The following is a 17,219-nucleotide window of genomic DNA, read 5'->3' on the forward strand; positions in this document are numbered from 1 at the left end:
GAAAATATTTTAAGGCCTCTTTTATCTAAACTAACAATGCAGTTGGTTGCCACGGCCAAAGGTGTGGGGAGAAAAGACACTGATGCGATGGGTAAAATACGCTCCCTCTATTATTCAGCTGCTTTGCACTTATATGCTATTTTGCCTTTGATCACACGTGTGACCTCTGAGATGATAGGCTCATGTGCTTTGTCCATGCGCCGTGCCCCATACCCTACACAAGCTTCCAACTGGGTTAACAAGCAAGGATATTAAGACTGCAGATGTGCCTGGCAAAATTTCATTGTGTCTTGGTTACATCCTGTTTGTCTCGCGTCTAGCAATGTACTTTCTTATTCTAAAATGATACACATCTTGCTTCATCAAGACTTGTGTAAACATAGAACACCATGCATCTTATCTCCTGATCTGGTTCCCTGTTCTGTTCTTCTTATTTATACACGTTCATAAGCATTCCATGTGCTCAGGACCCCAACATCTCCCCCTCTTTTTTCAAAAACAGCATGAGCTATCGCCCGCGCTTGCTGGGAGAGACACTGAACAATGCATGGCCCCGAAATGCAGATTACAAGCAGTAACAGCAATGGCCCTGCTATCATCATTAGAATGTTTCGCATCCAAGGGCCGAGCCCTAATTTCTGTAACCAAGAGTCAAAAGGAAATCGTGTCACTGTGATCGATTTAGTATGTTCCTTGAGCCATTGTAATTGTGAGTGAACTGGAGTTGCATGATTAGAGAGGTTAAAGCAGCACATGCCCTCAAAGTCTTCACAGCCATGACCTTGAGCTAAAAGAAGGAAATCAATAGCGGCACGATTTTGTAAGATTGCGTGTCGCAGACTATCCATGTCTTGCGAAAGCTGCTCTAGTACATCTGTAGTTATATTAGCTTGTTTTACGGTCCAACATGCCAGTTTGTTTAAGGTGGTTAGCGAGTGAGCGACACCGATCGAAGGGACTAGGGAGGCGAAAATGCACAGACTTCCCCCATAGCTCTACATCATCATTACAGTCAAAATTCAGATGGCTAATGGAATGCCGCGTTCGACGTGTGAGATTAGCAATGATAGATCTGCCAGGTGCAAAGAGGGTTAGTCGCCCGAGATAGCAAGGTCCTTCGTGAGCATACCGAGGTACTCCTTGCCAAGCGCGATCCCCACAGATAAGATAGACTCCTTCGGGTAATGCTAGGGCACTGTCATTAGCCCACATGGAAATATGACCTGAATCCCAGCCATAACCTTTATATTTGCCACATAGCCATGAAATATTTGCATAGGCAGCATCCCGGGGTGTTAGCCATGTTTGATTCCCCATAATCCTATAGCTGCCAAACAGGATGCAACCGGACTCGTTTGCCGACGCGTTCAGTTGTCGGCTTCCTAAAAGATCCAGTTCTTGGGGATCCCATAACAAGGAGGTATTGAGGCCCGATAGCAAAAGGGCGGCACAGTGACTATCGTTAGTAGCAGCACTACAATTGTTGACAGAAAATCGCGCAAAGGCATCAGGATCGAACCCCGGTATTCCAATCAAGCAAGTCCAGAAGGGGTCAGTAGCAGAGGCAAGAGAGAGACAAAAACTAGATGAGTTTGTTAGGTTGGCCCAAGTGACCCATAGATTTTGACGAGGCTCGACTTTTGTCAAAAAGGCACTTCCCCCGTCCAATAAGAATAGCAAGAGAAAGATGGATAACGTTGTGATTAGACCTAATTATAATATACTCCCCCGTCTTGATTATGGTCCGCACAGATATTAGCGAAGCTGGCTGCAATTAAAACAGTATCCTTTAGCAAATAGGCTAGAGCCAGCTGTTTAGACAGCGCACAATAGAGCTGCGCAAATTGAAGCTCTTCCTTATTTTCAAAAAGTTCCCCTAGTTCCTGGTCGGTAGCGTTAGGCAGATTAAGCCACCTCCTAACTAAGGCAGGGGGGTGAATATCGTGGATGGTTATAAAGCAGTCACGACACCCATACGACAATCTCAAATCCCCTGTCCCTTCGATGATGCGGTGGCAACCCCCACACTCCACAATTAGAGAGTCACAAGAAAAGGGGTCACAGCCACAACGCAATTAAAACAGCAGTCCACACTTCCTCCCCGACAGGTTCCTCAGACTTCTCCTGATCAGCCCAAACTGCGGTTGTTGCGGCGACAGAGCATCCCCTCGGATCTCTAAGACTTCTGCTAATCTTGCGCAGAGTGGCTGGAGCCGCTGTCACCGCCGCCTTTGTTCTCGTTTCCTGCGGGAATCCACGGTTTCACCCACTTCGCAGGTACCCAGCGGGTTTGCTGACCTATAACAACACAAGCATATCCCTTCCCCCAGGTTAGAAGTACATGTGGGCCCTCCCACTGCGCTGTAGCAGGGTTCCATACCAGGACTTGGACCTGATGCTGCAAAAATTCATGCGGATTACCCCCCAGGTGGGTCTGCATAGGAATTGCCCCTGGGTCTGGCCCTACCGGATTTTTCCAATTCAGAACGTAACAGGCTTTCATAAGCGCATCAGCATTGACTGCGCGTAGATCGTGTAGGAGCCGCCATTTTCCCGATTTTTTCTTGATAACAAATATGGGTGTATTCCAATCACTTGTTGATGGACGAATATGGCCGAGTTCCAATTGCTCCTTTACCAAGGTTTGAAGGGGCTCTAACTTTGCTTGCGGAAGCGGCCATTGAGCAACCCACACCGGATCATCAGTAGTCCATTGAAGTTTTAAAGTGGGCAAGCCCCCGTTTTCAGTGGCCGCTGTGCAAAAGGCAACGTTTGCAAGGATACTCCTCTTTGGGCTAAAGCATCTCGCCCTAAAATCCACAAAGGAGTGCTCAGTATGTAGGGTCGCACTGTTGCACAATTTCCTTCTGCGTCCCGAATGATACACCATTCTTTGCTTTGTTGTGTTGAAGCATCTCCCCCAACACCCAGTACCGGGGTAGTCGTTGGTAACAAGGGCCAATGCCTTGGCCAAGCTGTCCAAGGAATAATAGTGACGTCGGACCCCGTGTCAAGCATCATCTCGATTTTCTGTAATCCTAATAGGTCCTGCAAAGATTCAGATCCAATAAGGATCTCCACAACATGTAGCAGTCGCTGACTGGTAACTTTCTCGGAGAATAACTAAAGGCTTCCCTGTGCTACCAAAGGCACCTTGTTCTCTGGTAGTGGGTTGACTTCTTGGCACAGAAGGTTGGAATGGGATCAGCTGAGCGATTCTGCTGCCCTTCAAAATGGTGGCGGGTGGGACAAAAACTTTGAGCATAATCCTTATTATTCCCGTATAGTCGGCATCAATTAGGCCAGGAAGCACAAAAATTCCCTGGCGACTTGATGAAGAGCGACCAATGAGCAGTGCAGCTAACCCATTCCCTAAAGGTCCAGAGACTACAGAATCAACAACATGAACGTCTTGGTCTGTTATATTTACGGATTCTGCCACGGCCAAATCGACTCCAGCGCTTCCTGCTGTGGCGGCGGAGAGTTCATAGAGACAGCCAGACCTGGCATGCTGGTCAGGCGGTCCAAGTATTTGTTGGCCGCGCTCGGGTCGCGGCTCTTCATGTTTCCCGACTGTCGCTGTAGAAGCGGTGTTCCATCCTTCTTAAAACGCGAGCGACAGTCTTGTGCCCGGTGTCCAAGTTTTTTGCACCTCAGACATACATTCTCAGAATTAGGTCGACCCATGATCTGATTGCGATTACGGCGTTGGGGGCAATCTCTCTTCCAGTGGCCTGGCTGCCCACAGGCATAACAGTTTGGACCGCGGTCTCCGCGCCCCATCGGGCTTTGTTTTAAGGCTGTTGCCAATGCTGATGCATGGATATGAGCTTTTTCCCTTTCTTCTTCCCAAGGTGCACGAGCGCACGCTTCAACTAACTGCAGCAGCGTAGCCCCAGGGGGCTGCAGGGCAATAATTTTTCTGCACACTGCATTAGCATTTTGGGTAACTACCTCCTTCACCATTATGGTTTTCATATCTGTGGGAATGTTCGGGGTGGCCTCTACAGCCTCTCTAACCTTGTCCACAAACCCCAAAAAGGGCTCCTTTTCCCCTTGGAATATCTTCATGTAAGGCGGATTAGGTTTCCCAATCTGTGGAAGAGCCGCAAAAGCCTCCAAAGCGGCCGCCTTTGACTGGGCTGGTACTCGAGAGTGCAACCCAGCCTGTCTTTGTGCGTCACGAAACTCTCCTGAGCCCATCAATTGGCTTATGGTAGCAAAACGCAAGGGATCTCCGTCTGGGAGATGTATATTCTCTAGCTGTTTCTCCTCAAGCTGTTCCTGCCACTTCGTCAAAAATAGGGTATAAGTGGTTGGCCCCAATATAATTTCCATTAGGGCCCGAGTATCTGCAGGTACAAGATCTTGATATTTAAACAGTAACTTGCCGTCTAACTAGGGTATTGTCAATGCCATAACTCATGACGGCATTTTGCAATTTAGATACTAGTGTCCATTCCAACGGCTGCCACTGAGGTGTATTGTTAACAGTGTGCACGGGAGCATAAAGTAAAGGACCCAAGCAAAATTCTCCGGTTAATTCAGCATTAGTCACTATGCCCTTCCACCGACGTCTCATATCAAAGTTAGGGTCACAAGGAGTCGCTGGAGCTGAAGGGGTAGGAGGCAATGAAGCAGAAGAGGGAGGTGCTTCCTGCCGCATCAGGGGGTTCATCGGTGAAACACCAGCCAACTGCCTCCTAAACCACCTAATCCCTTGCCTTTCCGACTCTGTTAAGCCTGACTCAGGACCATACTTGGACCTCAAGTAAGTATCAAGGTCATCTTCCTCCGTCTCCCCATCCTCTGCCCACCGTATTAACTGTTTACGGACTGAGGGGGTGAGCGTACGAGTAGAAGGCATCTGTTCTGATGCAGAAGATGGGAGCTGGAGGCTAGGATACAACTGTGAGTTTCTTTCTAAGCCTTCCAGGCCCTCTTTAATAGCGTCCGCAGCCCTCTGATAGGCGCGAGCTCGTGAGGATTTAGAAGCGCCCCCATCAATTTGTTGCATTTCCTCCAAGACTTGCAACAACAAATCCTTCTGTCTCCTTAATTCTTCCCCTAAATTGTGCGTGGAGGTAGCTTCTCCTTCCACTTCCATATTTTCCTCTGCCGGCGGCGGAGCACTGGGCTTCACTGGTTTATCATCAGGTACCCATGGGGGAATAATATCATCATAGGCACCCTTAAACCCCACCGGGGCAATGACCACAGGCTCCTCAGGATCGCCTGGGGGTGGCAATACCTCCCAACTCTTGAGCCGCTCCTCATCGGGCTCTGGCGATTCCATAATGGGCGTGGATTTTTCTAGGGGCTTTTGTGCGTCCATTAAGGTGTCCTTTAAAGCTCCTGCTATTTTTGCATCAGCGTGCAGCCGCTCCATCATCAGTCGAACCGTACGATACGTTCTAGCCATCTGTTTACTGCCCCTTGCCCCAACCTGCACAGCCTCCCATAGTTCTGATCCCACTTTTTTCCAGGATTCCAACTCAAAGAGCTGTGATGTGTCAGTTAAAAATCCGTACCGTCTGCACCAAAACAACAGATCAACTAGCTCGGCACGTTCAATCTTATTCTCTGTTTTCTCCGCCACTCATAATATACTGTCCACGGCGGCTTTCTCAATCGCTGTTACAGCGTTTCCCATCCCGTTCCAGACTTTCGTCTGCCTGACTCACCGGTCAGCCGTGGCCACTCTGCCCGTCTCTGGGGCTTTCCTGTTTCTCTCAGACGGCCGGGATGACGCACCTCGTCTCTTGTCCGCAGGCTCCCGAGCTCCACTCAAAAACGAATCACGTCGGGGTCACCATTTGCCGTGGCCAGAGGTGCGGGGAGAAAAGACACTGATGCGATGAGTAAAATATGCTCCCTCTATTATTCAGCTGCTTTGCACTTACATGCTATTTTGCCTTTGATCATGCGCATGACCTCTGAGATGATAGGCTCATGTGCTTTGTCCACGCGCCGTGCCCCATACCCTACACAAGCTTCCAACTGGGTTAACAAGCAAGGATATTAAGACTGCAGATGTGCCTGGCAAAATTTCATTGTGTCTTGGTTACATACTGTTTGTCTCCCGTCTAACAATGTACTTCCTTATTCTAAAATTATACACATCTTACTTCATCAAGACTTGTGTAAACATAGAACACCATGCATCCTATCTCCTGATCTGGCTCCCTGTTCTGTTCTTCTTATTTATACACGTTCATAAGCATTCCATGTGCTCAGGACCCCAACAGTTGGTGCCGTTACTTTTTCATCTCACTGTGTTATTCCTTGATGCTCTGAGCTGCAGGTATTTGCACTGCTTGTGCTTCACTGTACTGTCAAGAGGGTTAGATCAAACCAGGAGAGGAGGCAGCATTTCAGTCCTTTGCACCGTTTTAAGGTGTACAAAATACTTTCAGATTGCAGAGTGGAAACAGTCTACCTGCAAGTGTCTGCTAACAAACAACAGAGTGATTAGTTTGTTGACAGCTTGTTGCCTTCAGGGACAATATTCAATTTCTGTGATGCTCTGAGCTGTTCCCAGCTCTGACAAAAACCGTTACATTTATTACTAGTTTTCCTTGGATTTTTTTTTTTTTAGCTTAAGGATTAAAATAATAACTTTAAAACTTGAGAAGATTCTACAACATGATTCTGTGTCCATTAGCATTGCTGCCCATAAAACAATGAAAACACTGTTTCCTGGGCTGTACAAAGATTTAGTCCATCTTCAGGCAGCATAGCATGGGCTGTCTGTGTGTGTTCCACTGTATAACTAGACAGATGTTCTCCCGTATGAATCCACTGTTAAGCCTTGATTCTGGCTTTCAAGCCATGAGCACTAGCTAAATAAGAGTGAGCAGTGCATTGAGTCTTGGCGATTGTTCCATAGCATTGTGCTGGGTCATGGTATTATTTAGAAGCTCCTGGTGGGAACAAAGGTGTCTTACACTGGACTCAGGGAAAACAGAGGCTAGATAAAGCAGTGGTGAGTGTTATGAAGAATCCAAAAACTGAAATCACAGAAGCTGTGAGTCTAGAGCTGCTGGAGTCAGGGTCAAGGGCACTAAAAGGTGGTTGATTTTGTCTGCAAACCTGGCATGAGTGAAATGGTACACAACAAATCTCGTGGACATGTCTACGCGTCACAACCAGTATTAGTAATACGGCCTATTAGGAAGGGGGCCAAATTGAGGCTGAAGTTTTTAGAAACTCTGGGTGTGAAGGAGAGCTCTCACCATGCTGTGTTACTTTAGCATGAAGTAGGTTCTTAAGTTTCTGCCTCTCTTTGCAGGGTGCATGATGTCCTCTGGTTGCCTGTGTTGTCCATCCTGATCACCAGTTTTTTTGGATGTCTTGGAGAGGGAGTGGTGACAGTGACTTGTTGTGGACACCACAGCCTCCATTTATCCTGGCACCTGGCATGGACTTGGGGCTGGGAAAGAAATTGTGCCCATGCACATGGTGCTGGAATCCTACATGTCCCAGCTTGCGTCTCCAGCAGTACCAAGGAATTGCATGATTTCTTAGGATACTTGATTCTGTACAGGGCCACTTGACCTGGGATATGTCAAGTTGTGCTGCTTGGGAATTTGGAGTTTTGGTCAGTTGAACCAGGTTGTAACTCCTGGTTCCCACAGTGAATTACTGTGTTTTATATGGTTTTGACTATTCTGCTACCATCTTCTGTCCAACTGACCTGGCACATGACAGCAGAGGGAGTTTTAACATGCGATGATAGGAACTATAAAAGGAAAAAACTTACAGGAAACAGCAAAGTCCACCAGAACCTCAGCCTGCCTTGGCACCAGCTGTGCAGTGCAGGATTGGAGATTTTTAGTGTCTTCCTCTTAAACCTTTCCTTGATTTTGTTTGTTTGTTTTTCTGTGTGTGTTGTGTTTTGTTGGTTGGTTGGATTTTTCTTGTTGTTGTTTTTTTGTTTTTAATTGAATGCTTGAGAAACTCTAATCTCTGCTCTTCAGAGCATGAAACTTGATTGTAGGGCGGAGGTGTTACTGCATGAATGTGTTCATTTTTAGACCTAATTTGCTATAACTTTTTTTTTTTTTGTAGTGAAACAAAACAGCTGTAGCTGAAGTTCACCCAAAATTCCTGATCAGTCTTTTCCAGCTACCCTTCTGCAGGGATGGCATGCTGCAAAGTATGTTGAGGCATGGGCAATTGCACGTGGTGTTGGAAGCGGGGAGTGAGGCCAAGAGCCAAACCTCTCGGCCTTGGTATAAAGCTGCAATGAATACAAATGAAGGAAGCAGAGCTTTTGCACCATATGAGGGATGGAGAAACTGAAATTGGCCTAAGGCTGCTCCAGAGCTTTCTCTGAGGCATGTGAAGGCTAGAGTGATTTGGGGTGATTTTGCAGCTGAGTGACTTTGCAGTGGTCAAAAGCAAACTCTTCTCTCCCTCTCGAGGCAATTCTCTGGTAAGTTGCGAGAAGTATCTTGGCCTGTACCCACCCCTTAATTTGGGGATTTGTGCTAACATAATTCTGAAGGCCTGTAAACCCATGCAATTTCGTGCATAATCTTGGAGATCTCATCTCTTACAGAAGGAACAGCTGCTTGCAGCTCTCTTGTGCTTCGGTAACTGAAGTGTGAGGTTACCTTGAGATGAGATAGTGCTGCTTATTGCAGTGGGTGAAGAAACACAAGGAAATACAAACGAAACCAGCTCCAAGGGGTTCAGATTTGTCTGGGTAAGTGGTTTGCTGTGTAGAGGCTAGCTCAGATTTGCAGAGATCTTTATTGCTGGTGTGGGACAGACTCAGATTCCTACTTAAGGAAAACTGGCAGCCCCTTCTCCTGGTCTGTGCCCAGAGCAGTCGGCAGAAGTACACAGCCTTCCCTCTCCGGGGCTCCTTTATATTGGAAACAACAGGCAATACACTGGTAGCAATTGTAGTCATTGTTGAAACTAAAAATTATAGTATAAAAATGTCATGTTGCTATCTTCTGTAAGACACTGGACTGTTGTTTTTGTGCTGCGTGTCCTCACCCATTAAGAGCATCTCACTGACTGCTGTCACTTATGCTGACCAGTGTTGTCTTGTCTCCTTCTGCTTGTTCTCTTCCTGTTCATCTTCTGTCCTTTCTTACCATCTCATTCCCCATCCCACAGAGCATACAGTCTCTCTGTGTCTGGATGTTGTGTAGCTTCTTGGACAATGGGTCCCTGTTTCAAGATGGGGGCTCCTAGTGCCACACAGTATCGCTATTAAAAATCAAGGGCCTAGTTGTGGGTAGCCCGGAGGCTGTCACATTGGAGGGCTGAACAGATGCTGGCTGTTCTGGTAATGAATCTTCTCCCCTTTAGAAGACTTTCATGACATCTGCCCTGGTGCCTGGGGCTGCCATGCTCCCTGACTCGGCTCCATGCTCGCAAGCCGTGCTGCCCAGCCGCCTGCCGAGCAGAGCCATGCTGGCCGGGCTTGGGGTGCTCTGGGGGATGTGGGGCTCAGGGGTGCTCAAGGTGCCTCGGTGCAGGGACGGGTAGCGATGTGGCAGCCCTGTGCTGTCGACAGAAGGTGGCTGTGGCTGGTTGGCCACCAGAGGGGGACCGATAGTCAACTTGAGCTGGTCAGGTTTGAGAGTGGCCAGCTTCAGCTCTGTTGAAACCCTGCAGTTTGAGTTACTGTTGTCTGGGGGTTTTGTTGTTGTTGCTCAGTAGATCTCTTAATCTAGCAAATGAGTTGTCTGGCAGATTCTCTTGCTGTGCTTCTAATCACCAAACGGAAGCATATGAGAAGTGAATGAGCGTCCAGGGAGCATCCCCTGGTCCTGCACAAGTCCCTGCTACACCACTCCCCCTTGTCCTTTTGTTTTCCAACAGGCAATACATTTAAAATGCGTGAAAGGAAGCTGGATTTTCATATGTATTATTAACCTGAAGCACTGTCTCTCAGGAGACTAAGGACAAATCGCTTAGTTAGAATAATGTGCATAACATGAACAAACAACAGCAATAACACTAACCAGATTAGATGTGTTCCCTCAGGCTTTGAGACACAGACTAGTCATCAGTTTGCAAGGGGAGAAGGAGTTTTAATGCATGGACCAGAAAGCAGAATTGAGCTGTTGCACGGAGAGCTGATGTTCTCTTTTTAGGGCTCATTATAACTAAATGGATTTTTTTATTATTAACTGCAGGCACCACTAGACTTTCCAGGGAACCTGGGGCAATGGAAGTTGTCATGAGCTTGGATGAGCTGCAGTAGGTGACTGGAGCAGTGCAACAGCTCCAGGGGCAGGAGAGAAAAAAGGAGCCTGCTACCATCCTCAGGGGGCAACTGTCCTGCAGTGGCTCCTGCACAGGCGGTGCCTGCCTTGGACACTCTGCCTCAGGCTGGTTTTGAGTGGAGGTGGCTTGGCACAGCTGACCTCTCACTTTGCAGTTAGCAGTGTCAGCAGCCTGTGGGAAGTGGCTTTAGAAGGTGCTCTGGGAATATCTTTCCGAAAGATGGCTCTGCCGTGCCTCAGCCCCTCTGGTTCCTACTCCTGAGCAGGGCTGAGCTGCAATTTAAGTGGGAAGTGGCAGGGTTTCAGAGAAGCCACATACCAAACACATTAGTGAGGTGAAAGGCACTTGGTACTGCTGAGCCAGCTCAGGCCTGAGGCTCTGACCTTGAGGGATCTGCTCCCCAGCAGTGTAGGGAGCAGAGGGGAAGGCACCAGGTCCAACAGCAGGGGAGCAAGGTGGTAAAGACTCATGGGACTGGTGGTGTTGGACCCAAGAGGCATCTTTAGATTCTAGTGCAGACATGCTCATGGATCAGAAAGCATCCCTGGCTGCATTTCTCAGTAGGATCCCTGCTCCTCAAGCACTTGGTTCAGCACTGCAGGTTAAGGATTGTGTGAAGAAGTAGCCTGTGGAGACTGATAGAGGACCAGAGTCTGATATGAGGTTGTGGTGTTGAATTAGAAGTTTACAGAAGGCTGAAGGGTGCTGAGGAAACACAGATCCTCCTGATCCCTTGTCCTGTCAAGCAAGGTCAAAGCGACAGCCAGCAGGGATTGAAAGGCAACAAGCACGTGGCTAACCAAAGCTGTCTGCTCCACAGATGGACTGAGGAAAGCACCCTCCTAAGGGTGGATAAAAGTGTGACATGGATGTGGATAATGAAAACATCCATGGTTAAATAATATTTAAACCAAACAAAGCTTCCTGCTTTGGGGACAAAACCTGCCTGTGACAGACAGGAGTTAGAAAGGAGTTTTCTTTCTGCTTCTCTTGAAGCCACGCGCTGTCCTGTGGAGGATCCTGGCCTGGAGGAGTGTTTGGCAGCCAGTGGCCCTAGGCAGGAAAGCAGAATCTGCTTTAATCCTGTCATAGATGTCATGCTAATTAGGGTTGAGCCAATTTAATACTTGAAAAAGGAACAGGCAGATCCTTCACAGAACTGGGTGTTAACGGCTTTCCAGAAATCCTCTCCCACCTCGGGGAGGGCCACCTTCAGTGTCCTGCTGTGCCTGTCAAAGGGGCTGCACAGAGAAGGGCCTCTCCCTCATGCCCTGTGGTCCCAGGGCAGCACCTACCGTGTTCCCAGTAGGCCTATCAATGGAAAGACCTGCCAAATATGGTGAGAAGCCTTTGACATATTTCCAGAACATCTAGGTGTCTGCTGTTAGCCAAATTTCAGTAGTGGTGTTCTGTTCCCTGGATAGTTTATTTCCTTTATACTCCTTTCTGAGCTGTTGGGTGGATGTGAGGTGATGACAAAGCCTGAGCCTGGAAAGGAGCTGTGTTGGAGTGCTGGGTCAGGGAGCCCCACACTTGTGTTCTTACATGTCCCAGAGCTGGCAGAACTGACAGCAGGGAGAGTGTGCACTGCTCTGCGAGGCCAGCATCTGCCCCGTATGCTTCTCGAGCCTTTAAACCCCGGTTATAGACACAAGAGCACCTTTCTTCCTCCATGGCCCCAGCCTAGCACAAGTTTAATTTAGGAGGGTTGTCTCCTGAAGCCCATCCTTAGTGAGCACCGTGAAGAGGTGGATGCAGCTGTGGTTTCTTCTCTGCCTCCTTACCTTCAGCCCTTTCCCTGCATCTCTTCCCCTGCCTTGTTCTCTTCCACTATTGCTCATTCTTTGCTCTGTTTGCCAATGTGGCAGAGGAGAAGACAAAGTGCTCTTATGCATTCTGTCTTTGCCTTCTCCAGAAACCTGCACAGGGAGATCTCCCTCCCCAGTTTTCTCTGGCTGCCTTTTGCCTTTCTAATCAGTCATGGTAATTTACCCTGGCACTGTTTGGCAGGGGCTGTACCTTGGCATCATGAGCAGCCAGCGTCAGCTGTCAGCCTCTGAGCCATGAGCCTAATGCAACAGAACAGATGTAGGTATTTTTTCCAAGTTTTCCCTGGGCAGCAGGATTAAAGTCTCTGTTCTCAGCTGGGGTCCCCGGTGTAGTCACTTTCCTCTGTGTTACACAACACCCTATTAAGAAGAACAGCACAAACATGTTCATTGGGATCCCTTCCCCCAGCCCTAGAAGGTCAAGGAACAAAGGCAAGGAAGGTTTCCAAAGACTGAGGAGCTGCCTGTTTGGTCCAGGAACCCCAAGATAATCCTGCCCAGGCGTCCTCCTGTGAAAGGCCCTGCCGCCCTCCATCCTTGTGGTGCCAGGGAACATGGGTAAAAGATCAGTGGGGTCAGGTTCTTAAATCCGTCCGGCTTTGTGCAAACCTGAATGGATACCAATGAGGGGAGAAACTACTGTGGCAGCATCACCATCAGGCCTGGTGCCTGTGCCTGGCCTGCTGAGCCAGAGGCTTCTGAGCGTGTGTGGGTGCATGAGCAAATGTGCAAACAACAGGGAGCGATGAGAAACCCTCAGGGGTGTCTTGGTGCTAGCAAAGGAGACAGGGTTATGGTGTCATCCGTGGTCTTCTTGCTTGAGTTCAAAGGTGTCATGCTCTGAGAAGACTCTGGTGTTTTCTGATGGCTGCAATGGTACTGAGGGAGCTTGCTGGAAGCAGGGAGGCTGTGTGTTCTCCTCAGCCCCTCTGAAGTGGTTGGCTGCAGAGAAGGGACCGTGGGCACCCTTGGCAGGCAGGAGAGAGCTTCATCAGCAGACCAAAGGAAGCAGTTGAGTCCATGTGAACACACGTGAGGATCTGCTGCCTCTGTTCACCTGTTACTTGCCTTAGTGACAAAAGACCATAAATGATCAAGGGAGTTAATTAGGTCCACAGCAGGCCAGGTTTGGAGGCCTGGAGGGCTGAGAAGTCTGGAGCAGGTTCAAAGGCACAGGAGGAGAAGGCGGCCCTGGAGCTCTGTGTATCAAACAAAAGTGCTGCTGGTTCTCCCTCTCTGGAAGCACTGTGAAAATCTTTCTCTGACCAGAAGGACAGTCCCCAGGAGGGGGTGGGACCAGCTCCTGGCAGCATCTGTTAGTTCAGGCCTCTGCTGAAGGATTTAAACAGCTTATTAATTCACTCCTTTGTCCAGCTGCAGCCCCCTGTCCTTGCGAGCCCTCCAGGGCAGTGTGTGCAGCTGTGAGCCAGTGCCCGTGGCCCTGGGACTCTCTGTGCGCTGCATCCCAGTAAGCCCTCTGCAGGGCTGGGGAGCCGGGGGGCATGTTGCAGCTGTCTGGCCCATCTCTAGTAAAATGCTCACAGCAGGTCCTTTCCATCTGCTTTGGCCCAAGAGTGACCCTTGCAAACCTCCTCTCCCCTGCAGTCATCTCAGCAGATGGTAGGGAGACAGATGGAAAGAGGGAAATCTCTGCAGCTGTAGCGATAGAAAGGTCTGACCTCATGGTACCTCTCGCTGTAGCACCCACAGGTACTGGGTTCTTTCAGTGCCCCTGAGCCTTGGCCTCCACTTCCCTTCTACCACTCCTTGAAGCACCTCCTGCTCCCTTCTCTGGACCTTGGTGGCAGCTCTGGATGGCTCCCAGCTGGAAGAAAGCCTGCTCTAGCTCTGCAAGCAGAATAGGTAGTGGCACCCATGTTACAAGGGGAGCTCACAGCATGGCGAAAGCTGAGGAACTGTGATGTGTTGATGGGGTCTTGGAGCCTATGGGTTTGGTTGGAGGGATGTTCAGTTGTGGTGAATCACTGCAAACCACTTTGTGCACCTGCTGTCTTGACTCCACTTCCCCTTGCACCCTGGATGCATAAAGTCTGCTTTGGGAGGCGGTGCGGTGGGTCCTTTCTTACCTGTAATTTTACCAGACTGCAGGAAATCAAGGAAGTGGAAGGGTATGCTTGGTCCATGCTGGAGGACATTTCAGCTCAGCAAGGGTGTTTGAGACAGCTGAGTGATGTATCACCCGCCAGGCTGCATCAGCTGCTCTGGAGTCAGGGCTCAAACCATGACCAGACTTGGTCCCTGTTCCATACTTTTCCTTCACCTCGTTTGTTAGCGGCTTCGGATGCAAATTCTGTGGTCGGTATGTGGAGGCCTGGCTGGTGTGAAGGGCTCCTGTCCAGCTGCCCTTGCTTGATCCTCCTCCCCGGCGGGCCTGGCTGGATACGAGTGCTGCAACGGCCTCAGAGGGAATGTGTGGGGTATCCAGGTTATAGGTGGTCAGTGCTGTTGCCCTTCCTCTCCAGGTGATGATATTTGTTGACTTGGACAGAGGACAGGCCCTTCCCATAAGACAAACAAGACAGATGTGTCCAAGTACAACACAAATGTGCAAGGTTTACCTCGCAGAGGCAGTTCACCCCTCCTTGCATTAGGTATGATACAGATGGCTCATCAGAGATGACCCTTCCCCCTGCAAAACAGCTTGTGCAAGCAGTGTGGACAAAGAGCATGAAAGAGCATGAAAAGGAATAGCAGGATGGTGGAGAGAGGCTTCTAAAGATCACCAGGCCTGCAAATGCAAAGATGTCTAGGGGCCACATAGAGGGGCTCCACTGTAATGTTTGGTACCATGCCCAGGCTGAAGCTCTAGCACCATTTAGTAGGCTGGACCAACCTTGGCCTCAGACTTGTTTGGCTTGATGGAAGTAGTTGTCATCGTGTCCTGAGTACAGTATCATTGTCACTCTTTAATTCCTCCAATGAGGTGTTGCAAACAGATACACATGTGTTGTAGCCATTCTTTGGATTTAGATTTGCCTTCGGGGACAGGCAGTGATAAGTGTTAAGAGCTGTTTAAATCCTCTGCTGTTGTGTTCCTGAACTGGTTTCTAGCAAGAGCAGAAGACATGAGGCTGGGGAAGAAGCCGCTTCTCCCGCCAGAAGCATCCCCTGGGCTGGGGAGGGACCCCAAGCTGGAGATGCAGCTGGGGTTAATGACTAGGCTAAGGTTATTGGTAGTGTTACCCGACAACTGCTAATTAGTTTTGCCCTGCCTCTGGGATTTCCCCTGGCAGCTGCAGGGGCAGGTCCCTGGTGGAAAGAGGCTGCTATGATTAATGACGAGCGATGGATGAGAGGGAAAGGGATAGGAGGAGAGAGCTGCCAAGGCTTTAACTCCGGTGTGCTCAGAGGTTCAGCCTGGTTTGGATCTGCTAGTGGGAGGTGAAGGGTCCTTGGCTGGCCAGGGTGTTAACAAGCCAGAGGTGAGCGTGGGTGATCAGGACGGCTGTGGCTGTGTTGCATAAATCAGGCTTAAGGTGCCAGAAAAAGCCTCCAGGGAGATGAAATGTCTAAGTGTCACCAGCTCTGCAGAGATAATGAGAACCAGAAAAGCACCAGGAGGTAAAATGGCACAGATCCGTGAATACAGGCTTGCGGGCCCGGGATCCTCATGGGTCTGTGGGGGTGGTGGCTGTGGGGGAGTCTGGTGTTTATGGAGGGGCTGTAGGGTTAATCCTCCTCAATCTCAGAGGCAGTCAACTCTGAAAGAATAAAGTCTTCCTGCCAAATGATGTCTTCTGCCCTCCCTCACCACACTTTTTCATTTGCCTTGAACAGAAAGAAAGAAATGAAACAACAAGGGCTGGGTCTGCTATCGCTGTGTTTGCATGGTCAGTGTGAGGGGGACACCCCACTTTTGCTCTGGGCTGAACTTATTGAACATGGCCCTGTAGCTTGGGGGTTGAGGGAGTTTCTTGGAGACTGGAGCCAAGAGGTGCAACCAAAAGCATTGTGCAGGTCCACGGGTGTCACATCTCCAAGAGTGGCACTTCCAGCTCCTCTGGCAGTGACCAAACCCGTTGCAGCAAAGGTGGCTATTGACCACCTTTGTCAGAGGTCAGATCAGTGTGAATGACACTGGAGCAGGCTGCCCAGGGAGGCTGTGGAGCCTCCATCCTTGGACAGGGTCAAAAACTCAACCAGACATGGCCCTAACCATTTTGGTCTAAGCAGGGGGCCAGATAGAACCAACTCCAGAGGTTTCATCCCACCTCAACCAGTCTGTGATTGTGTGAGAGAGTACCAAGAGATGCATTCCTCTGCCAAGATGACCTGCTTGCTTGGCCATGGCCAGATGAAGTGAGGACCGTAGAAGCCTGTTTCTTCCTCACCTCCACTGCAAAACCAGAGTGATGGGGCCCTTCCTTGCTCCCTTGCCCACACTGCTCCTTGCAGGGTTGTGGCTGAGCACTGCGGAGTAGGACCACTCCTGGGTACAGCAGAGTGCTGCTGGAAGCCATCTGAGCTGCTGCCCCCAGGTTCTGCAGTGGTGAAGCTGGCTTGATTCCACTCTTCCCTAAAGGAGGCAGGGCTGTAAAGCAAAATGGAAATTAAACACCACCTGCCACTTGGCCATCTTTGACGTTAGGCCTGAACTGGTGAGGGCAAGAGCAGGGTTATTTCACAAAATAGCAATGAAATATCTGATGGGAGGGTTTGTTTTCCTAGCTGCCTCTTTGCTCGTGCCCTGAAGGCTTGTGGTGAAGGGCAGATGTTCTGTCTCTCTCCTTGTACCTGTGCCCCAGGTGCACTCCTTCCTCTGCCTGCAAAGGCTCCATTCGCAGCCTCAGGAGAAGCTCTGTGTCGGCTGTGAGATCTCAGCCTGGATTAAGTGGCAAAGGCAAACCATCAGCTTTGGGAAGAGCACACTTGACCTTTGCCTCCGTGGAGTTATGCTCTCCCTTGGGAGGAAGTGTTGGCTCAGGCGCTGAACAAAGCACTGGCTGTCATGAGCAAGACCTGCCTTCCTTGGGGTGGGAGGGCCTGGCGGGGGGGCCAGATTTATGCTCTGGGAGGTTGGAAGGGTCAGCAGACCTGGTGACCTGGAAGCTTAGTGGCGAGCAGCTCAGTTTACTGAGAAATGCAAAACTATGTTGCTTCCTCTGTCTGTGAAAATAT

Source organism: Columba livia, chromosome 5 (assembly GCF_036013475.1).
Source record: "Columba livia isolate bColLiv1 breed racing homer chromosome 5, bColLiv1.pat.W.v2, whole genome shotgun sequence".
NCBI lineage: Eukaryota > Metazoa > Chordata > Aves > Columbiformes > Columbidae > Columba > Columba livia.